Source organism: Haematobia irritans, chromosome 2, assembly GCF_050003625.1.
Source record: "Haematobia irritans isolate KBUSLIRL chromosome 2, ASM5000362v1, whole genome shotgun sequence".
In the NCBI taxonomy this organism is placed as follows: domain Eukaryota; kingdom Metazoa; phylum Arthropoda; class Insecta; order Diptera; family Muscidae; genus Haematobia; species Haematobia irritans.
In genome coordinates this window covers 148,470,798-148,496,062 of record NC_134398.1, presented here as the reverse complement: position 1 = coordinate 148,496,062, position 25,265 = coordinate 148,470,798, and the positions used below count along the sequence as shown (strand labels likewise).

The 25,265-nt window shown below is 27.9% G+C and overlaps 1 protein-coding gene across 1 annotated transcript in view; it reads right to left on the bottom strand.

Annotated features, from left to right (window-relative positions):
* LOC142226517 (uncharacterized) overlaps positions 1 to 25,265 on the bottom strand; it is a 362,899-nt gene that overhangs the window by 283,862 nt on the left and 53,772 nt on the right. The gene's annotated exons all lie outside the window — the stretch shown is intronic.

Genomic DNA, 25,265 nt, shown 5'->3' with positions numbered 1-25,265 from the left:
AGTTGGATAATCTTCCATATTAGGCCAATATTTTTTCAGTGTATAGAAAATTTTGTCAAAATTTGATTTTTATAGCAATTTTTTTTTTTTAAATTTTATTCCTACAAAAAATTTTGTCAAAATTTCATTTCTTTAGGAAATTTTGCCAAAAATTTTATTTCTATAGAAAATTTTGTCAAAATTTTATCTGTATAGAAAATTTTGTCAAGGTTTGATTTCTATAGAAAATTTTGACAAAATTTTATTCCTATAGGAAATTTTGCCAAAAATTTTTTTGTATAGAAAATTTTGTCAACATTTTATTTCTTTAGGAAATTTTATCAAAACTTTATATGTAGAAAATTTTGTCAAAATTTTATTCCTGGAAAAAATTTCAACATTTTATTTGTATAGAAAATTTTATAAAAATTTTATTACTATAGGAAATTTTGTCAAAATTTTATTACTATAGGAAATTTTGTCAAAATTTTATATGTATAAAACTTTGTCCAAATTTTATTTCTATATAAAATTTTGTCAAAATTTTATTTATATAGAAAATTTTGTCAAATTTTATTTCTATAGAATAGTTTGTCAAAATTTTATTGCAAAAGAAAATTATGCTAAGATTTGAATTATGAAAAATTATGTAAAAATTTTATTGCCATAGAAAATTTTGTCAAGATTTTATTTTTATAGAAAATTGTTTTCAAACTTTTATTTCAATAGAAAATTTTGCGAAAATGTTTTGCTATAGACAATTTTGTCAAAATTTTTTGTATAGAAAATTTTTGTCAAAATTTTATAGAAAAAATTTTGTCAACATTGTAATACTCTAGACATTTTTTTCAAAATTTTATTCCTGGAGAAAATTTTGTCAAAATTTTCATTGAAAATTCATAGAGATAATTTTGTTAAAATTTTATTTCTATAGAAAATTTTGTCAAAATTTTATTTCTATAGAAAATTTTGTCAAAATTTTATTTCTATAGAAAATTTTGTCAAAAGGAAAAGAGATATGTTTGTTTCGAATTTATTTCGGCATAAGCCGGCTATCAATGTAAAACCTTTTTTCGGAGGGTTCAAGTGTGGTTTTTGTTGGGTTTAATAAACTGCCTGAATTTATTCTGATAATTGGTTGATAGTTTTGCTGCAAGTAGAGGATGCTGATGAGGAATGTGGTAATTCCGAAACGTGCGTCCATCCAACCATCTTGCAGTCTATAGGGCTTTGCCCAAATAAATTTGACAAACATTCTTTTCCTCTGTTGGTTAAGCTACTCTTGTAGTTTAGCCAATGTATGGTTTTAAGCTGAAATAAAAAACAACAACAAAATTTTATTTCTATAGAAAATTTTGTCAAAATTTTATTTCTATAGAAAATTGTGTCAAATTTTTGTTTTAGAAAATTGTGTCAAATTTTTGTTTTAGAAAAATTGGTCAAAATTTTATTTCTATAGAAAATTGTGTCAATATTTTATTTCTATAGAAAATAAATTTCCATAGGAAAATTCCTAGAGAAAATTTTAGCGGAATCTAAACAATGTCTTCCAACATTGTTTAGATGCCGAGCTTCTGATATATAATGTGACAACAAAAATGGAATGTTATAAGGCACCATGCTCTTAACAGACATGTTTTCAGTGTGTATCCAAATACCTATGTCCCTGCCCTGCTTTCACAAGATATCGAGCCAAGAGAAGAGAGTTGAAGTGAAGAGGCGATGTAGGACTTAGATTCAGTTCCACATTAGGAGCTCCTTATAGACCAAGTTCCAGGAATAAAGAAAGGGTATGATGGAAAAACTGTTTGATCTTCCAAAAAGGACAATGTTATGCCAGCCGTCATGAGACAGGGAAACATGGATCCTCTTTTTAACTTAGCTTAACCTGAGTATAAATAATAATTTAAAAAATGCCTTTAAAAATAAAAAAAAAAAAAAACAAATCTTAACATTACAAAAGTAGCTACACCACAACTACTTGAAATACATAACACTATAACTAACAAAAAAACTAAACGACGCGTGTGCCTCTCAATTTTTTTTATATGTCTGTGAATACGATGAATATTTTTGGTCTTCGACTAGTCTTAAAAAGGCTAAGTAAAAACACTTAATTTTTTTTGGGTTTTTGAGTATTGTCTCTTTATACAATGGTCGATGGTACTCTATTCGACTGTTGGGTTAGGTCACCACAATTAACAAATTTTTGCGTGCATATTTTTTTTTTGTATTTTATGTCGTTAGTCTCACCAAAGTGGTGGGTGTGTTAAACTCTTAATTATGGAATTTTTATGAATGAAATTAAAGTGGCTATATACTTTTGGCAAAGTTTTTTCGTCTGTCCAAAATAAAACATTTATTATCATGCAGATATTGACTTATGCATGTTATTATTTCAATTAAAATGGGAACGAATTATGAGCTCGTGTTTTGTATAGAGTGGCACTACAACGCATAATAATGAAGTCACCAAGAGCAAGAAAGAAATAAAATTATTATAGAATAAAGATAAACATGCTATAGCCTTTGCGTATAATGGCTAAGATTTATTATTTTCGCCATGGGCTGGATTAATGCATAATTACATTCTTTAGATCAAATGATTCGATATGTTATTGGACGCGTGTGTGTGAGAGAGAAAGAGATGTAGAGTGAGAGAATGTGGGAGTTTAAGTCGAATTGGTGTTTTAAACACGGTTGCCACTTGAGCCAAAAATAATCTACCAAAATGTTACCAAAAATTTACCAAATTTAAGAAATTTTTGTCAAGTTCTTATTTCTATAGAAAATTTTGTAAAAATTTTATTTCTATAGAAAATGTTGGTAACATTTTATTTCTATAGTTGCTTGAAATCGGTTTAGATTAAAATATAGCTCCCATATAAATTTTTCGCCCGCTTTAGGCCTATATGACCGGAGGTCAAAATTTCCTGCCAATTAACTGAATGTTTGCACAAAGAGTCCAGTTAACATTCGAGCAATGTGTACAAAGTTTTGTCAAAATGTTATTTCTATATAAAATTTTCTCAAAATTTTATTTCTATATAAAATTGCGTCAAATTTTTATTTCTCTAGAAAATTTGGCAACATTTTATTTCTCTAGAAAATTTTCTCAAAAATTTTTTTTTAAATTTATTTCTCTAGAAAATTTAGTAAAAATTTTATTTCTCTAGCAAATTTAGTCAAAATTTTATTTCTCTAGAAATTTTTCTCAAAATTTTATTTTTCTAGAAAATCTTGTCAAAATTTTCTTTCTATAGAAAATTTGGTCAAAAATGATAGTGGCATAGGAAAAGAGATATGTTTGTTTCGAATTTATTTCGGCATAAGCCGGCTATCATGCAAAACCTTTTTTCGGAAGGTTCAAGTGTGGTTCATTGTTGGGTTTAATGAACTGCCTGAAATTATTCTGATAATTGGTTGATACTTTTGCTTCAAGCAGAGTATGCTGATGAGGAATGTGGTAATTCCGAAACGTGCGTCCATCCAACAGCTTGCAGTCTATAGGACTTTGCCCAAATAAATTTGACAAACATTCTTTTCCTCTGCTGGTTAAGCTACACTTGTAGTTTAGTCAATGCATGGTTTTAAGATGAAATCAAAAAACAACAACAATGCTTAAAGAACAAAACCAACAATAACAAAAACAAAAATTTATTTCTATAGAAATTTTAGCCAAAATTCTATTTCCATAGAAAATTTGGCCCAAATTTTATTTCTATAGAATATTTTGTCAAAATATTATTTCTATCGAAAATTTTATCAAAATTTTATTTCTGTAGAAAATTTAGTCAAAATTTTATTTCTGTAGAAAATTTAGTCAAAATTTTATTTCTATAGAAAATTTTCTCAACATTTTATTTTTAAAGAATATTTTGTCAAAATTTAATTTTTTTTCTATAGTAAATTTTTTGAAAATTTAATTTCTATAGAAAATTTTCTAAAAATTTTATTTCTCTAGATTTTTTTTTGAAAATTTCATTTCTATAGAAAATTTTCTCAAAATTTTATTTCTATAGAAAATTTTCTCAAAATTTTATTTCTAACGAATATTTTGTCAAAATTTAATTCCTATAGAAAACTTTCTCAAAATTTTCTTTCTATAGAAAATTTTTTGAAAATTTCATTTGTATAGAAAATTTTCTCAAAATTTTATTTCAATAGAAAATTTTGTCAAAACTTCATTTCTATAGAAAATTTTGTCAAAATTTCATTTCTATAGAAAATTTTATCAAAATTTTATTTCTAACGAATATTTTGTCAAAATTTAATTTCTATAAAAAATTTTGTCAAAATTTTCTTTCTATAGAAAATTTTTTGAAAATTTCATTTCTATAGAAAATTTTTTCAAAATTTTATTTCAATAGAAAATTTTGTCAAAACTTCATTTCTATAGAAAATTTTGTCAAAATTTAATTTCTATAGAACATTTTTGCAAAAATTTATTTCTATAGAAAATTTTCTCAAAATTTTATTTCTATATAAATTTGCGTCAAAATTTTATTTCTCTAGAAATTTTTATCAAAATTTTATTTCTCTAGAAAATTTTCGTCAAAATTTTATTTCTCTAGAAAATTTTCGTCAAAATTTTATTTCTCTAGAAAATTTTGTCAAAATTTTATTTCTCTAGAAAGTTTTCTGAAAATTTGTCAAAACTTCATTTCTATAGAAAATTTTGCCAAATTTCATTTCAATAGAAAATTTTGTCAAAAATTTATTTCTATAGAAATTTTAGCCAAAATTCTATTTCTATAGAAAATTTTGCCCATATTTTATTTCTATAGAAGATTTTTTCAAAATATTATTTCTATCGAAAATTTTGTCAAAATTTCATTTCTATAGAAAATTTTATCAAAATTTTATTTCTATAGAAATTTTGTCAAAAATTTATTTCGAAAGAATATTTTGTCAAAATTTTATTTCTGTAGAAAATTTTGTCAGAATTTTATTTCTAAAGAATAATTTAACAAAATTTTATTTCTATAGAAAATTTTCTCAAAATTTTATTTCTAACGAATATTTTTTTCAAAATTTAATTTCTATAAAAAATTTTGTCAAAATTTTCTTTCTATAGAAAATTTTTTGAAAATTTCATTTCTATAGAAAATTTTCTCAAAATTTTATTTCAATAGAAAATTTTGTCAAAACGAAATGAAGTTAGAAAATTTTGTCAAAATTTAATTTCTATAGAACATTTTTGCAAAAATTTATTTCTATAGAAAATTTTCTCAAAATTTATTTCTATAGAAAATTTTCTCAAAATTTTATTTCTATATAAATTTGCGTCAAAATTTTATTTCTCTAGAAAATTTTTATCAAAATTTTATTTCTCTAGAAAATTTTTGTCAAAATTTTATTTCTCTAGGAAATTTTGTCAAAATTTTATTTCTCTAGAAAGTTTTCTCAACATTTTATTTCTATAGAAAATTTTGTCAAAAATTTATTTCTATAGAAAATTTGGCCAAAAATTTTATTTCTATAGAAAATTTTATCAAAATTTTATTCCTCTAGAAAATTTTCTCAAAATTTTATTTCTATATAAAATTGCGTCAATATTTTATTCCTTTTGAAAATTTTGTGAAAATTTTATTTCTTTTGAAAATTTTGTCAAAATTTTATTTCTTTTGAAAATTTTGTCAAAATTTTATTTCTATAGAAATTTTGGCCAAAATTTTGTTTCTATAGAAAATTTGGAAAAAATTTTAGTTCTATAGAAGATTTTGTCAAAATTTTATTTCTATCGAAAATTTTGTCAAAATTTTAGTTCTAAAGAATAATTTGTCAAATTTAATTTCTATAGAAAATTTTGTCAAAATTTTAATTCAATAGAAATTTTGTCAAAATTTCATTTCTCTAGAAACTTTTCGTCAACATTTGATTTCTCTAGAAAATTTTGTCAAAATTTTATTTCTATAGAAAATTTTGTCAAAATTTTATTTCTATAGAAAATTTTGTCAAAAATTTATTTCTATAGAAATTTTGTCAAAAATTTATTTCCATAGAATATTTGGCCAAAATTTTATTTCTATAGAAATTTTGGCCAAAATTTTATTTGTATAGAAAATTTGGCCAAAATTTTAGTTCTACAAAAGGTTTTGTCAAAATTTTATTTCTATCGAAATTTTTGTCGAAATGTCATTTCTCTAGAAAATTTTTGTCAAAATTTTATTTGTCTAGAAAATTTTGTCATAATTTTATTTCTATGGAAAATTTTGTCAAAATTTTAGTTCTATAGAAGATTTTGTCAAAATTTTATTTCTATCGAAAATTTTGTCAAAATTTTATTTCTAAATAATAATTTGTTAAAATTTTATTTCTAAAGAAAATTTTCTCAAAATTTTATTTCTAAAGAATATTTTGTCAACATTTAATTTCTATAGAAAATTTTGTCAAAATTTTATTTCTATGGAAAGTTCAGCAATTTTTTTCCTATACTTGTTTGAAATCGATTTAGAGTTAGATATAGCTCCCATATAAATTTTTAACCCGAGTTAGACTCATATGATAACCGGAGGTCACAATTTCACTGCGATTGACTTGAAATTTTGCATAGAGAGTCCAGTTAACAGTTGAGTAAGGTGTACCAAATTGGGTCAAAATCAGGTCAGATTTAGGCAAAGTCCTCATGTATATGTCTCACGAAAATTGTCCTCTTCGTAGAGATGTTTGCTTTTCAGAACAACCAAGTTGGAGAGGTTTCACTGTATTTAGACTTCAATAAAGCCTACGAGTTATTTTGCTGATTTTGTGCATATAATGCATCCACGTTTCTTGCATACCAACCTCCTCCACCTCTACGACCTAAATTTCACCAATAATTGTTTTCATTTTTTGCTTTTGGTCTTGGTGCCCCACCACCAAAACAAAAAGCAACCTAAGAGTAAAAGTTGTCATGGTTTTCCCCCTCAATGTTTATTTATTAAAATAACAAACCTATGTGTTTTTTTTTGTGTGTTATTCTTCATAACCGAATATCTTCACAAAAACTGCATTTATTTACCTGAAATTAAAGATCAAAATACAAATGAAAAACAAACAAAAAATAGTAATAATAATTACAAGTATTACACACAGAAACATATATAAACAAAAATAATCATACAAAAAAAACTCGAAAATAACAAAACACCATAGTGTAAATACGATATCTTAAATATTGACATTTTTGTTTAATTCCAGGAAAGAAAAGAGCACCTCATAACATCAGGAAATTTCTCGACACCGATTACGGGTAAGTGATTGTTGCATACTCTCGTACACTGAAATTATTGATGAAATTTTATACCCAAATGGCCTGATTTATCTTTAAATTATTTTAATTTGTCTGATTGGTTGTTTGTTTTGTGGGTTTTTGTTGTTTCTATTTTTATTGAAAGAAATGTTAGCTTTACTTTTGATTTTACATCAATAAAAGCTAATATTACAAAATAAACAAAATTTCCCATATTAGATAATTACAAAGAAATTTTAGATTGATTTAAAAATGGGCTGGTCTTTCCAAATTTCCTAGGAAATTTACTGTATCAAACAACAATATGCTTTATATTATATAAGAAAGTAATTTGTACGACCAATTTGATATGTCACAGGATTGAAGTCAATCGATTGAGTACGTGTGTGAGTGTGTCATGCGTAAGGGTTAATAATAAAAATACCCTCTGCCCTTGGAAATGACAATCAACAAAATTTAATGGGTTCTAATCTTACACATTAACTCCTTTTAATAAAATTAAATGCAAAATTAAAGAAATACAATTTTGTAAAAATTTTTTATAGAACTCAAACTTTGCACCAATTTTCTATAAAAATAAAACTTAGCAAACATGTTCTACAGAAATAAAAAATTGTCCAAAATTTTCGATAGAAATAAAAATTTGAAAAATGACATTTTGACAAAATTTCCCATAGAAATAAAATTAAAAAAAAAAAAATTCTATAGAAATAAAAGTTTGACAAAATTTCTTACACAAATAAAATTTTCACAAAATTTTATATAAAATTAAAATTTAGCAAAATATTTCTATGGAAATAAAATTTTGGCAAAATTTTCTATAGAAATAAAATTTTATATTTGTTGTTTTAATTTCAGCTTAAAACAATTATGTTGATTAAACTACAAGAGTATCTTAACCAAAGAGGAAAAGTATAATATAATAGAAATAAAATTTTGACAAAGTTTCTATAGTAATAAAATTTTGACAAAATTTTATTTTTTATTTTGATAAAATAAATTTTATTTTGATAAAATTTTCACAAAATTTTGACAACATTTTGACAAAATTTCCTATTAAAATAAAAGGAAAAGAGAGATGTTTGTATGAATTTATTTCGGCATAAGCCGGCTATCATAAACTTTTTGTCGGAAGGTATAGTTCACTTTGGGTTTAGCTGCCTGAATTTATTCTGATAATTGGTTGATAGTTTTCCTGCAAGTAGAGGATGCTGATGAGGAATGTGGTAATTCCGAAACGTGCGTCCATCCAACCATCTTGCAGTCTATAGAGCGTTGCCCAAATAAATTTGATAAACATTCTTTTCCTTTGTTGGTTAAGCTACTCTTGTAGTTTAGTCAACACAATGGTTTTAAAGCTGAGATCAAAAACAACAATAAAAATTTTATTTCTATAGAAAAATTTGTCGAAATTTTATTTTCATTAAGAAAATTGTTAAAATTTATTTTCTTTAGAACATTTTATCAAAATTTCATTTCTATGGCAAATTTTGTTAAAATTTTATTTATATAGAAAATTTTGTCAAAATATTATTGCCATACAAAATTTTCCCAAAATTTTATTTCTACAAAAAATTTTGTCAAAAATTTCTTTTTGAAAAATTTTGTCAAAATTTTATTTCTATAGAAAATTTTGCCAAAATTTTATTTCTATAGAAAATTTTGCCAAAATTTTATTTCTATAGAAAATTTTGTCAAAATATTATTTCTATAGAAAATGTTGTCAAAATTTTATTCCCTAGATATGTTTTCAAACTTTCATTTCGATAGAAAATTATGTCCGAATTTTATTTTCATAGTTTTGTTACAAGTAGAGGATGCTTATGAGTAATGTGGCAATTCCGAAACGTGCGTCCATCCAACTATCTTGTAGTCTATAGGGCTTTGCCCAAATAAATTTGACAAACATTCTTTTCCTCTGTTGGTTAAGCTACTCTTGTAGTTTAGTCAACACAATGGTTTTAAAGCTAAGATCAAAATAACAAATATGATTACAGTAAAAACCAACAATATAAAAACAAAACACGAATGAAATAAAATTTTGAAAAAATTTTCTATAGAAATAAAATCTTGAAAATTTTTTCTATAGAAATAAACTTTTGAAAAAATAAAAATTAGCAAAAAAAATTTGCATTTTTCCAAAATTTTCTATAGAAATAAAATTTTGACAACATTTTATTTAGAAATAAAATTTTTACAAAATTTTCTACAGATACAAAGTTTTTAAAAAAATTCCTATTGCAATAAGAATTTGACAAAATTTTCTTAGAAATAAAATCTTGAACATTTTTTCTATAGAAATAAAATTTTGAAAAAATAAAACTTAACAAATATTTTCTACAGAGATAAAATTTTTCCAAAATTTTCTATAGAAATAAAATCTTGACAAAATTTTCTATAGAAATAAAATCTTAAAAATTTTTTCTATAGAAATAAAATTTTGTAAAAATAAAACTTAGCAAAAATTTTTTACAGAAATAAAATTTTTCCAATATTTTCTATAGAAATAAAATTTTTACAAGATTTTCTACATATACAAAATTTTGACAAAATTTCCTATTGAAATAAAATTTTGACAAAATGTCCTATTGAAATAAAATTTTGACAAAATTTTCTATAGAAATAAAATCTTGAAAATTTTTTCTATAGAAAAAAAAAATTGTGAAAAAATAAAACTTAGCAAAAATTTTCTACAAAAATAAAATTTTTCTATAGAAATAAAATTTTGACAAAATTTTATACAGATAAAAAATTTTGACAAAACGTATGAAATAAAATTTTGACAAAATTTTCTATAGAAATAAAATCGTGAAATTTTTTCTATACAAACAAAATTTTGTACAGAAATAAAATTTTTCTAACAATTTTCTATAGAAATAAAATTTTGACAAAATATTCTACTGATACAAAATTTTTACAAAAATTCCTATTGAAATTAAATTTTGACAAAATTTTCTACAGAAATAAAATGTTTCCAAAATTTTCTATAGAAATAAAATCTTGACAAAGTTTTCTATAAAAATTAAATTTTGATAAAATTTTCTATAGAAATAAAATTTTGAAAAAATGAAACTTAGCAAAAACTTTCTACAGAAATAAAATTTTTCCAAAATTTTCTATAGAAATAAAATTTTGACAAGATTTTCTACAGATACAAAATTTTTTACAAAATTTCCTATTGAAATAAAATTTTGACAAAATTTCCAATTGAAATAAAATTTTGACAAAATGTCCTATTAAAATAAAATTTTGACAAAATTTTCTACAGAAATAAATTTTTTCCAAAATTTTCTATAGAAATGATATTTTGACAAAATTTTCTGTAGAAATAAAATTTTAACAAAATTTTTTATAGAAATAAAGTTTTGTTGTTGTTTTTTGATTTCAGCTTAAAACCATGCATCGACTAAACTACAAGTGTAGCTTAACTAACAGAGGAAAAGAATGTTTGTCAAATTTATTTGGGTAAAGCCCTATAGACTGCAAGATGGTTGGATTGACGCACGTTTCGGAATTACCACATTCCTCATCAGCACCCTCTACTTGCAGCAAAACTATCAACCAACCCAAAGTTTTGACAAAAATTTCTATAGAAATAAAATTTGAAGAAAGTTTTCTATAGCAAAACAAAAATTGACAAAATTTTCTTTATAAATAAAATTTTGATAAAATTTTCTATAGAAATAAAATTTTTAAAAAATTTTCTATAGAAATAAAATTTTGACAAAATTTTCTATACAAATAAAATTTTGACAACATTTTCTATAGAAATAAAAAGTTGACAACATTTTCTATAGAAATAAAAATTTGACAACATTTTCTATAGAAATTACATTTTAGCAAAACTTTCAATAGAAATAAAATTTTGACAAAATTTTCCATATAAATTAAATTTTGATCAAATTTTATATAAAAATAAAATTGTTTAAAAATTTTCTATGGAAATAAAATTTTGCAAAAGTTTTCTATAGAAATTAAATTTTCAAAAAATTTTCTATAAAAATAAATTTTTAACAATATTTTCTATAGAAATAAAATCTTGACAAAATTTTATATAGAAATAAAATTTTGACAAAATTTTCTAGAGAAATAAAATTTTAACAAAATTTTGTATAGAAATAACATTTCTGAACAAAAATTTCTATAGAAATAAATTTTTGTTAAAAATTTCTATAGAATAAAATTTTGAAAAAATTTTCTAGGCAAATAAAATTTTGCAAAAAATTACTATAGAAATAAAATTTTGCCAAAATTTTTTATATAAAAAAGGGTTTGCAAACATTTTCTATACACTGAAGGCACTTTTATCAAAATTTTCATTTCTATAAGATTTTTTCTCAAAGTTTTATTTGCACAGGTATGTTTATAAAAATTTTATTTCTTTAGAAAAATTTCTTAAAATTTTATTACTATAGAAAATTTTTCAAATTTTCTTTTCTGTAGGAAATATTATCAAAATGTTTATTTATGTAGGTATTTTTATAAATATGTTATTTCTGTAGAAAATTTTGTCAAAATTTTATTTCTATAGAAAATTTTGTCAAAATTTTATTTCTAAAGAAAATTTTGTCAAAATTTTATTACTGTAGGTATTTTTAACAAAATTGTATTTTGTCAAAATTGTGTCAAAATTTTATTTCTTTAGCCACCGTGGTGCCATGGTTAGCATGCGCGCCTTGCATACACAAGGTCGTGGGTTAAACCCATTTTTGATTTAAAGAAATTGTCCTTAAATTAACTGAAATATTGAAACTTTAGATTTAAGATAAAAACACTTCAAATATAGGCTAAGGTTTATTTTCAGGATTTATCGTCTTTGATTTAAAGTTTTTTTTTTCTTTTTTTTAATTAAGAAAACATTTTTTACTTTGAAGTATCCGTTATAATTTAGATTTTCTACAGATACAAACTTTTTACAAAATTTCCTATTGCAATAAAATTTTGACAAAATTTTCTAAAGAAATAAAATTTTTACAAAATTCCCTATTGCAATAAAATTTTGACAAAATTTTCTATAGAAATAAAATTTTGAAAAAAATTAAATTTCGCAATAATTTTGTACAGAAATAAAATTTTTCCAAAATTTTCTATAGAAATAAAATTTTGACAAAATTTTCTATAGAAATAAAAATTTGACAAAATTTTCCATAGAAATAAAATTTTGACCAAATTTTCTATAAAAATAAAATTTTGACCAAATTTTCTATAAAAATAAAATTTTGACAAAATTTTCTATAGAAATAAAATTTTGACAAAATTTTCTATAGTAATAAAATTATACAAAAATTTTCTATAGAAATAAAATTGTAGCAAAAATTTCGATAGAAATAAAATTTTGCAAAAAATGTCTATAGAAATAAAATTTTGACAAAATTTTCTATAGAAATAAAATTTTAACAATATTTTCTATGGAAATAAAATTTTACAAAATCGTTCCATGTGAACTAACTTGCAGTTTAGAAGATAATTTTAAGATGTTTTAAGATAAGTTATTGTCGGAAACTGTTACCACAAACCAAACAATTTGATTATAGATGGCAGAACTTTGTATGAAATTGATGAGGTAGGGTGCATAAGATTCGACATATTTTTCCTCTACGATTTTTCCACACTTCAAGCTAAGTATAGTAGTTATGCATCCCCATTCAAAAATAACATGTTGCTCTAGGAGGTGAGCATATTCCTTCTCTACGTGTAGATTGTAACTTCAACGTATATCCAGATTATTCTGTGGTTCTTAAGAGCCTTAGATTTAATTTGAGTTGTTTGGAATATGACATTTTAGTCTAATAACTTAGGTTCTGTGCATTATGCTAGCACAGGTGGTGAACTTTTCTCCAATACCTTCAATTACAATAGTTTAATATTTTGACAATGGTTTATATCGAATCGTCATATTAATGAAGACCTTTTGTATTAGGGATGTTCCAGGTCTATCTATTGATTGGCGAGAAAAAAAGTGGATAAATACAACTCTGGAAATTGATTCCTTAAATTGATATATTTCAGAATTTTTCGAGTTTCAAAGCTAAATTCGTTGGTACGAATTCACCACAGTTTTAACTTGGTTTTCTTGCGATTTATGTTCCAAATAAGTGTTACATAGTTTTGCATTTTTTTTGTTAATTTACTAGCAATACATGCATGCACAAAAGCACATACAAAACCAAAAATAAATTAAATGATATATTTCAATTTATCCAAAAATATCACTAAAGCCCTGACACATATCTGTTCACTTAATGCGATTTCCCAATTAGGAAATTTATCATTAATCGTACACATGACCATGAGGGCTAATTTGGTTGTATGGTAAAGTAATTTGAATACTTTATGCTACAATGTTCCATAAATTTCCGGTAGCTATAGTTCGCAACACTCGTACATATGTGTGGAATAACAGAGCTATGTTAAAATGTCGGCATACATTGATTTTTTATACTATTGAGAGTATTAGAAAATAATCGCACAATTTTGGAACTCCCATAGTTATAGTCGGACGAACGAATTGCCAGGGATCATGGGGTCGTTTTGAGTTGATTTTTCTTTTCGTCTATGAGGCGCGCGAATGTATTAAGGCAGGTACATAACATATTTTCTCAATGTCGCTAACTATCAATGTGGTCTTACTATTTTTTGTACCACAGTGAACGCGGTGTGTATTTAGTAACAACATTTCACTTTTTCAGGCCTTTACACTATTGTGTCCATTTTTTGTCGTACCGCTAAATGCCATAAGTTTTACACTTTTATGCCACCATTTTCCATCTAATGACACTTTGTAATAAATTCCATCATAAAAAAATACAGCATACCGAGCCCCGTTGGTTCATAGCCTTCGGAAAGAAGATTTTGGTAAGAGAAGATTTTTGGTGGAGAATACGATCGAGAGACCCTTAAGAGATTATTGGAACTCCTGAAGTTACATGACCCACAAGAGTTACGGCGGGATACCAAAAGTAATGTGACTCTGAAGAAAATTTTATCCCTAGCCATTTCTACTGAAAAGCAGGATACCGGTAGTGTGGGTAAAACCGCAGTACCGCATGGAAGCGTTACAGTTCCTCTAACGAAGTCATACCCAACTGGTGATCGTAGGAACAGAACCCTTGCAATCGCAGGCTTACACACCGTTGCAGATTAGGTTTGCAAATGGGACCTTATCTCTGAAGGGGAAATGGAGCCACTAGAATTTGCCGAACGCCTAGAAGAACTCTGTGCCATGTATGGAGTTGTCCCTTATTTTGTTTTACCAAAAATGATGGTTGAAATGTTATGTGGTAGATCGCTAGTATGGTACAGCCCCTCGTGACGTAGAGGACTAGTTTCCGAGAAGATTTCTTGAAGTTGTTCTTGTCAGCACGAATTTACAGGCAGTTGGAAGATGAAATCCGTGGACAACGTTGAAAACCTACAGAGTCTGTTAGAAACTACATCCCCAACATGCCAGAACTATTGAGGGAAGCGACCTACACCGAGGAGAAACAAAAAGTTTAACGATTTACAGAAAAACTTTTTCGAAGTACTTACGGTACATCCGCAGAAGGAATTTCCAAACTCTGACTGATCTGATGATTTGGAAATTCTGCCAACGAAATTCACAGTCACGAAAGAAGCATCGACACATAGATCCACTGTTGCCTTCGAAACTCGGGAAACAACCAGTGGCAAACGGGTTCGCAAGACAACCCAGTGCTTCGCCACTAAGTCAAGGAATCAAGCGCCGCCTTGGCCAACCTTCCTTGTTCCCGCGCCCTTCCAGGCCACGTTAATCCATCACTTTTTTGGGGCCTCACCTGACTGATCTGACTATGGCGGATGATTTGGAAATTCTGCCAACGAAATTCACAGTCACGAAAGAAGCATCGACAGATAGATCCACTGTTGCCTTCGAAACTCGGGAAACAACCAGTGGCAAACGGGTTCGCAAGACAACCCAGTGCTTCGCCACTAAGTCAAGGAATCAAGCGCCGCCTTGGCCAACCTTCCTTGTTCCCGCGCCCTTCCACGCTACGTTAATCCATCATATTTGCGGGGCCTCACCTGACTGATCTGACTATGGTTGATGATTTGGAAATCATAGCCTTCGGAAAGAAGATTTTGGTAAGGAGTTTGGACTAAAAATAGCTGCAACAATTGAAGCACTAAGAACACGTTTTGGCACGTCTTAGGTGGAGAATACGACCGAGAGACCCTTAAGAGATTATTGGAACTCTTGAAGTTGCGTAACCCATCAGAGTCACGGCGGGATACCAAAAGTAATGTGACTGTGAAGAAAATATTAGTCCTAGCCGTTTCTACTGAAGAGCAGGATACTGTCGGTTACTGTCCGTAAAACCGCAGTACCGCATGGAAGCGTTACAGTTCCTCTAACGAAGTCATACCCAACTGGTGATCGTAGGAACAGAGCCCCTGCAATCGCAGGCTTACACACCGTTGCAGATTAGGTTTGCAAATGGAACCTTATCTCTGAAGGGGAAATGGAGCCAGTAGAATTTGCCGAACGACTAAAGGAAAAGAAACCTACAGAGTCTGTTAGAAACTACATCCCCAACATGCCAGAACTATTGAGGGAAGCGACCTACACCGAGGAGCAACAAAAAGTTTAACGAATTACAGAAAAACTTTTTCGGAGTACTTACGATACATCCGCAGAAGGAATTTCCAAACTCTGACTGATCTGACTAAGATGAAAAGATGATGCTGAATTACTATGTGTTAGATCGCTAGTATGGTACCGCAACATTAGGCCCTCGTGGAGCAAAAGAACGAGCTTCCGAGAAGATTTCTTGAAGTTGTTCTTGTCAGCACAAATTTACAAGCAGTTGGAAGATGAAATCCGTGGACAACGTTGAAAACCTACAGAGTCTGTTCGAAACTACATCCCCAACATGCCAGAACTATTGAGGGAAGCGACCTACACCGAGGAGTAACAAAAAGTTTAATGAATTACAGAAAAACTTTTTCGGAGTACTTACAGTACATCCGCAGAAGGAATTTCCAAACTCTGACTGATCTGACTATGGTGGATGATTTGGAAATTCTGCCAACGAAATTCACAGTCACGAAAGAAGCATCGACGGATAGATCCACTGTTGCCTTCGAAACTCGGGAAACAACCAGTGGCAAATGGGTCCGCAAGACAACCCAGCGCTTCGCCACTAAATCAAGGAATCAAGCGCCGCCTTGGCCAACCTTCCTTGTTTCCCGCGCCATTCCACGTTAAGTTAGTCCATCACGTTTTTGAGGGCTTACCATTTCCTAGATCACACAATGTGCTACTCACACAGACCGACGACGCAAAGCTCGCCCTAACTATATAATAGGTCACAACTAAACAGTCGAGTTTCCCAGAAGACTTCTTGCAGTTTTTTCACCAGCAGGATTCTTCGAGCAGTTGGAAGATAAAATCCGTGGACAACGTCAAAAACCTAGAGAGTCTTTCAGAAACTACACACTCAGCATGTAAGGACTAATGAGGCACTAGACTTACAACGAGTAACAGAAAGTTGAATTAGTTTTCCGAAAAACTTTGTCGGAGTACTTACTGTTCATTCGCAGAAAGGATTTCAAAACTCTGACAGATCTAACTATGGCCGAAGATTTGGAAAGTCAGTCACCTTTAACTTCATAGTCAAGAGAGCAGCATCGACGAACTGATCGGCTGTTGCCGTAGGAACTTGGGCAACAGGCCCGCCACAACTAATGGCGAATGGCCCGTAAGACAACTCTGCGCCCCGCCACCAAGTCGAGGAATCAAACGAAGCCTTGCTTGTGTCCCGCACCCGTCCACGCTACGTTAATCCATCACATTTTCGGGGCCTCACCGTCTCCTAGATCACACGTTGTGATACTAAGACAGTGACAGGACCAGCGTTGAATGATATGTCCGTTGTTGCCGTAGGTTTGGTATAGTGGTACTCTGTTATTTTGGACTTGGACTATTCAGTCCATTGTGATACCATAGTTGTGAATTTCTCTTTTATCAGTGAGTGCTGCGCGATTCCATGTTTAGCTAACTGACAGGGGACCTCAGTTTGATAGTTAGTTCGAGACTGGGGTTGGATTCAGGACCCTTTGTATGCCAGGCGGACATGCATCACGGTGGTAGGAACTCGGGTAACAGGTCCGCCACAACCAGTGGCAAACGGATCCACAATACAACTCATAGCACTCCACTAAGTCGAGGAATCAAATGCCGTTTGCGCAAATCGCCCTTGTGTCCCTACATTAGAGAACCGATCCCGCCCACGCTACGTCAGCCCATCACGTTTTTAAGGTCTCACCGTCACTTAGATCACACGTTGTGCTGCTCAGACAGAGCGACTAAAGCTCTTCCTAACTCGATCACTGGTCTCCATTGACCTATTACACGACGAAGCCCGCTCCAAATACGGACGAAGTGTCGTACCGGAAAAAGTACCGTTGGGGAAGGAAGCGAGAGTACTATAAGCTGAGGGCTCGAAAATCCACTGCCGTTGTAGTGTCGTTTCAGACATCGTCAACACATCACAAGCGCTGAATTTTTCGAGAATCGGGCTTTCCCATCTAAGCAGGGTTACCCCCTAAGAAATGTCGTCCCAAGTAAAGGAACTTCGAAGGTCATTAGACTATGGAAATTTTTCATTTGGTTTTTTAATAAATAAACCGATATAATTTTTTTTTCCTTCGGCCGGAAATTATCTCCTAGCAACCAAGGGAAACGTGTCGTTACCGTTGGTAGAATTTTTGACGGTTTGGTAGATTTCGCAAAATATGTAGAAATAAAAAATTGATTAAAGTTTTGTATTTTTTGTATTTGTGAACTAAAATTTTGAGCAATGGAAATAAAATTTTGACAAAATTTTCTATAAAAATAAAATTTTGACCAAATTTTCTATGGAAATAAAATTTTGACAAAATTTTCTATAAAAATAAATTGTTGACAAAATTTTGTATAGAAATGAATTTTTGACAATTTTTTTAGAAATAAAATTTTCTACGGAAATAAAGTTGTGACAAAATTTTCTATAGAAAAAAAATTTTGACATAATTTTCTATGGAAATAAAATTTTGACAAAATTTTCTATAGAAATAACATTTTGACAAAAGTTTCTATTAAAATAACATTTAAAAAAAAAATTATATAGAAATAAAATTTTGACAAAAGTTTCTATAGAAATAAAATTTTGATAAAATTTAATATAGAAATAAAATTTTGACAAAATTTTCTATAGAAATAAAATTTTTACAATATTTTCTATAGAAAAAAAAATTTGGCAAAATTTTCTATAGAAATAAAATTTTGGCAAAATTTTCTATAGAAATAAAATTTTGGCAAAATTTTCTATAGAAATAAAATTTTGACAAAATTTTCGATAGAAATAAAATTTTGGCAAAATTTTCTATAGAAATAAAATTTTGACAAAATTTTCGATAGAAATAAAATATTGACAAAATTTTCTATAGGAATAAAATTGTAATAAAATTTTCCATAGAAATACAATTTTGTCAAAATTTTCTATGGAAATAAAATTATGACAAAATTCTCTATAGAAATAAACTTTTGAAAAAACTTTCTATAGAAATGAAATTTTGACAAAATTTTCTATAGAAATAAAATTTTTACAAAAGATTCTATAGGAATAAAATTGTGACAAAATTTTCTATAGAAATGAAATTTTGACAAAACTTTCTACAGAAATAAAATTTTGGCAAAATTTTCTATAGAAATAAAATTTTGGCAAAATTTTCTATAGAAATAAAATTTTGGCAAAATATTCTATAGAAATAAAATTTTGACAAAATTTTCGATAGAAATAAAATATTGACAAAATTTTCTATAGGAATAAAATTGTGATAAAATTTTCCATAGAAATAAAATTTTATCAAAATTTTCTATGGAAATAAAATTATGACAAAATTTTCTATAGAAATAAACTTTTGAAAAAACTTTCTATAGAAATGAAATTTTGACAAAATTTTCTATAGAAATAAAATTTTTACAAAAGTTTCTATAGGAATAAAATTGTGACAAAATTTTCGATAGAAATGAAATTTTGACAAAATTTTCTACAGAAATAAAATTTTGGCAAAATTTTCTATAAAAATAAAATTTGGCATAATTTTCTATAGAAATAAAATTTTGGAAAATTTTCTATAGAAATAAAATTTTGACAAAATTTTCGATAGAAATAAAATTTTGAAAAAAAATCTTCGAAACGAAATTTTTATAACTAAAATTGTGACAAAATTTTCTATAAAAATAACATTTTGACAAAAGTGTCTATAGAAATGAAATTTTGACAAAATGTTCTATAGAAATAAAATTGTGAAATAATTTTCTACAGAAAGAAAATTTTGACAAAATTTTCTATTGAAATAAAATTTTGATAAACAAAATCGAAGTGAAATTTTGACAAAATTTTCTATAGAAATAAAATTTTTACAAAATTATTTATAGAAATAAAATTTTAACACAATTTTGTATAGAAAAACAGTTTTTCTATAGAAATAAAATTTTGACAAAATTATCTATAGAAATAAAATTTTGTCCAAATTTTCTATAAAAATAAAATTGTGACAAAATTTTTTGTAGAAAAAAATGTTGGCAAAATCTTCTTTAGAAATAAAATTTTGACAAAATTTTCTATAGGAATAAAATTTTGACAAAATTTTCTATAGGAATAAAATTTTGACAAAATTTTCTATAGGAATAAAATTTTGACAAAATTTTCTATAGGAATAAAATTGTCTATAGGAATAAAATTGTGAAAAAATTTTCTTTAGAAATAAAATTTTGTATAGAAAAACAATTTTGAGAAATTTTTCTATAGAAATAAAATTTTGACAAAATTATCTATAGAAATAAAATTTTGTCAAAATTTTCTATAAAAATAAAATTGTGACAAAATTTTCTTTAGAAATAAAATTTTGGCAAAATTTTCTTTAGAAATTAAATTATGACAAAATTTTCTATAGAAATGAAATTTTGACAAAATTTTCTATAGGAATAAAATTTTCTTTAGGAATAAAATTGTGACAAAATTTTCTATAAAAATAAAATTTTGACAAAATTTGTGTTAAAAATAAAATTTTGACAAAATTTTCTATAGGAAAAAAATTTTGACAAAATTTTCTATAGGAATAAATTTGTGACAAAATTTTCTTTAGAAATAAAATTTTGGCAAAATTTTCTATAGAAATGAAATTTTGACAAAATTTTCTATAGGAATAAAATTGTGACAAAATTTTCTATAAACATAAAATTTTGACAAAATTTGTGTTAAAAATAAAATTTTGAAAAAATTTTCTATAGGAATAAAATTTTGACAAAGCTTTCTTTAAAACTGAAATTTTAACAAAATTTTCTATAGGAATAAAATGTTGCCAAGTTCTTCTATAGAACTAAAATTTTGACATAATATTCTATGGAATTAAAATTTTTTCTATAAAAAAAATTGTGACAAAATTTTCTTCAGAAATAAAATTTTGGCAAAATTTTCTATAGGAATAAAATTGTGACAAAATTTTCTATAAAAATAAAATTTTGACAAAACTTTCTTTAAAAATAAAATTTTGACAAAATTTTCTATAGGAATGTTACCAAATTTTTCTAGAGAACTACCATTTTGACATAATTACCTATGGAATTGAAATTTTGACAAAATTTTCTATAGAAATAAAGTTCCTGAAAAATTACTTTAGAAATATAATTTTGACAAAATTTCCAATGGGAATAAAATTGTAATCAAATTTTCTATAGAAATAAAATTTTGACAAAATTTTCTATGGAAACAAAATTTTCTATAGAAATAAAATTTTGAAAAATTGTCTATCGAAATAGAATTGCAGGATTAAAATTGTAATAAAATTTTGACAAAATTTTCTATAAAAATAAAATTTTGCAAAATATTTTTTTGTAGTTTTTCTCCAAATTTTGGCAGATTAATAGGGGTTCTTGTTAAAATTAATTTTGTACTCTTTTTAAATTTTCGAAGGATTTTGTCAAAGTGTATTAAAATTTTTGTTTCGGTCGTTAGAATATTTTTTTATGACATTTTCCATTTAAATAGGATCACGTGTGTAAGTTAACAATTATGTTTATGGTACATCAATTTGGTTCAAATTTCAAAACTAGCAATTCACTCTTAGACCCCCACCCCAAAAAAACTCATAACTTTTGAGCATTTGATTTTTTCTAATAAAATATGAATTTATGAGGGCTTGTGGATAAATTGTTCATGTCATGCATAGTTGAATGGCTGGATGAATGAATGAACGAATGGATGAACGAATGGATGGATGGATGGAATATCTATAAATATTAATAAAAATAAATGAGGGTATTAGCTACACAGGGTGTTAAAATGAAGTCCAAAACCTCTATGATTTATAAGAGTTATAATCGATATTGCAATATATTAAAAAAACAAAACTTCCTATGTTTATAGTTTAAAGTGATGGATGGACGGATGGTTGTACGTGTACGAACGATTAGTTGAAATAGTAAAGAGAAGTCCATAAAAAATAAAACACATATAAATGCTGATAGATTTGCGATAATGGTTTAGCAAAAATAAAGATATTTTTGCAAATTTGAAGGGAAACTAAATTTTCTGGATTTTTTAAAATCCAACTAAATTTCCTGGAATTCAAATGGAAAATATTTTCATTTCTAACACGTTCATATGAAATAATTCAAAATTAATGTCTTAAGCAATGAGAATGTTTTAAATGTTTAGCAATATTTCATTTTAATATTGTAAGCGAGAATATAATAAATCGAAAGCGTTGAAGTTTAGAAAAAAGGTTACTTTGCTCCACAGATTTTGATCTTCACTTAAGGATTAAGGTGTTATTTCCAACTTTAAATCTATATACTAAATACAGTGACCCACATAAATATAGGCACAGCAAACAATTGTAAGTTAGTCCATACGGGGTATATATTAAACAAAAATAAACAAGTAAGGAAAGTCTCAAGTCGGGCGGGGCCGTCTATATTATACCCTGCACCACTTTGTAGATCTAAATTTTCGATACCATATCACATCCGTCAAATATGTTGGATGCTATATATAACGGTTTGTCCCAAATACATACATTTAAATATCACTCGATCTGGACAGAATTTGATAGACTTCTATAAAATCTATAGACTCAAAATTTAAGTCGGCTAATGCACAAGGGTGGAACACAATATTAGTAAAATAATATGGGAAATATTTAAATCTGAAGCAATTTGAAGGAAACTTCGCAAAAGTTTATTTATGATTTATCGCTCGATATATATGTATTAGAAGTTTAGGAAAATAAGAGTCATTTTTACAACCTTTCGACTAAGCAGTGGCGATTTTACAAGGAAAATGTTGGTATTTTGACCATTTTTGTCGAAATCAGAAAAACATATATATGGAAGCTATATCTAAATCTGAACCGATTTCAACCAAATTTGGCACGCATAGCTACAATGCTAATTCTACTCCCTGTGCAAAATTTCAACTAAATCGGAGCAAAAAATTGGCCTCTGTGGTCATATGAGTGTAAATCGGGCGAAAGCTATATATGGGAGCTATATCTAAATCTGAACCGATTTTAATAAAATTGGGCACACTTGACTATATCAATAATTGTACTCCTAGTGCAAAATTTCAACCGATTTAGTGTAAAACTCTGGATTCTGGGACCGTATTAGTCCATATCGGGCGAAAGATATATATGGGAGCTATATCTAAATCTGAACCGATTTCTTCCAAAATCAATAGGGTTCTATTCTGACGATTGGACGAAAACTGCGACCTAGACTTTGATTACAAAAATGTGTTCACGGACAGACGAGCATGGCTATATCGACTCAGGAGCCCACCCTGAGCATTTGTGCCAAAGACACCATGTGTCTATCTCGTCTCCTTCTGAGTGTTGCAAACATATGCACTAACTTATAATACCCTGTTCCACAGTGTGGCGCAGGGTAAAGAAAGGCCGATTAAATTCGTATATAATTCAGTTTGACAAAATTTTCTTTAAAAATACAATTTTGACAAAATTTTCTATAGAAATAAAATTTTAACAAAAATTTCCTTAGCAATAAAATTTTGACAAAATTTTCTATAGAAATAAAATGTTGACAAAATTTTGTAAAGTAATAAAATTTTGACAAAATTTTCTATAGTAATAAAATTTTGACAAAATTTCCTATACGAGAAGTAATAAAATTTTGGTAGATTATTTTTGTGGATCGGCTATATATAAAACTATAGACCAATATGGACCAATTTTGGCATGCTTGTTAGCGACCATATACTAGCGCAATATACCAAATTTCAACACGTACCAAATTTCAACCGGATCGGATGAATTTTGCTCCTCCAAGAGCTCCGGAGGTCACATCTGGGGATCGGTTTAAATGGGGGCTACATATAATTGTGGACCGATATGGATTTTTTTTTGCATGGTTGCTAGAGACCATACACTAACACCACGTACCAAATTTCAATCGGATCGTGTGAATTTTGCTCTTCCAAGAGGCTCCGGAGGTCAAATCTGGGGATCGGTTTATATGGGGGCTATATATAATTATGGACCGATGTGGACCAATTTTTACATGGTTGTTAGAGACCATACACTAACACCACGTACCAAATTTCAATCGGATCGTGTGAATTTTGCTCTTCCAAGAGGCTCTGGAGGTCAACCCTGGGGATCGGTTTATATGGGGGCTATATATAATTATGAACCGATGTGGACCAATTTTTGCATGGTTGTTAGAGACCATTTACTAACACCATCTACCAAATTTCAGCCCGATCGGATGAAATTTGCTTCTCTTAGAGTGTCCGCAAGCCAAATTTGCAGTCCGTTTATATGGGGACGTAAAAGTGGTCCGATATGGTCCATTTGCAAAACCATCCGACCTACATCAATAACAACTACTTGTTCCAAGTTTCAAGTCGATAGCTTGATTCGTTCGGAAGTTAGCGTGATTTCAACAGACGGACGGACGAACATGCCTAGATCTACTCTAAATTTCACCTCGACCCAGCATATATACTTTATGTGGTCTTAGAGCAATATTTCGATGTGTTACAAACGGAATGACAAAGTTAATGTACCCCCATCCTATCCTTTTACGTATAGCCCCCATATAAACCGACCCCCAGATTTGGCTTGAGGAGGCTCTTAGAGACGCAAATTTTATCCGATCCGGGTGAAATTTGGTACATGGTGTTAGTATATGTTCTTTAACAACGATGCAAAAATTGGTCTGTAGCGGTCCATAATTATATATAGCCCCCATATAAACAGATCCCCTGATTTGTCCTCTTGGAGGAGCAAAATTCAGCCGATCCGGTTGAAATTTGGTACGTGGGGTACGTATATAGTCTCTAATAACCATGCAAAAATTTGTTCATATCTTTCCATAATTATATATAGCCCCCATATAAATCGATCCCCAAATTTGAACTCCAGTGCCTCTTGAAGGAGCAAAATTCATCCCATCCGGTTAAAATTTGTACGTGGTATACGTATATAGTCTCTAATAACAATGCAAAAATTGGTCCATATCGGTACATAATCCCTATATAAACTGATCCCCAGATTTGGTTTTGGAACCTCTTGGAGGAGCAAAATTCATCCGATCCGGTTAACATTTTGGTACGTGGTGTTAGTATATGGTCTATAACAATCATTAAAACTTTGGTCCATATCGGTGTATAGTAATATATAGACCGAGAGTTTTTCGTAGAAGTTTCTACGCAATCCATGGTGGAGGGTATATAAGATTCGGCCCGGCCGAATTTACGGCCGTATATACTTGTTTATCTTTATTTCAAAGATTGAATATGTCAGCTAAAATAAGGACAACTTCTTTACATCAAAAACGTGTTTCTTTATTTTCAAAGACATACGACTTTAACGGAGGTACGCAAATATCCAAAATTTGTGTCATTAATTTAATAAAAAAAATGTAAGCAAAGATTATAAACTTTATTTTAATTGAAATTTCATTATTTTAAAGAAATGTATCCTTAATATTTTACACGTGAATATTTTTTTCAGTGTAGATGTA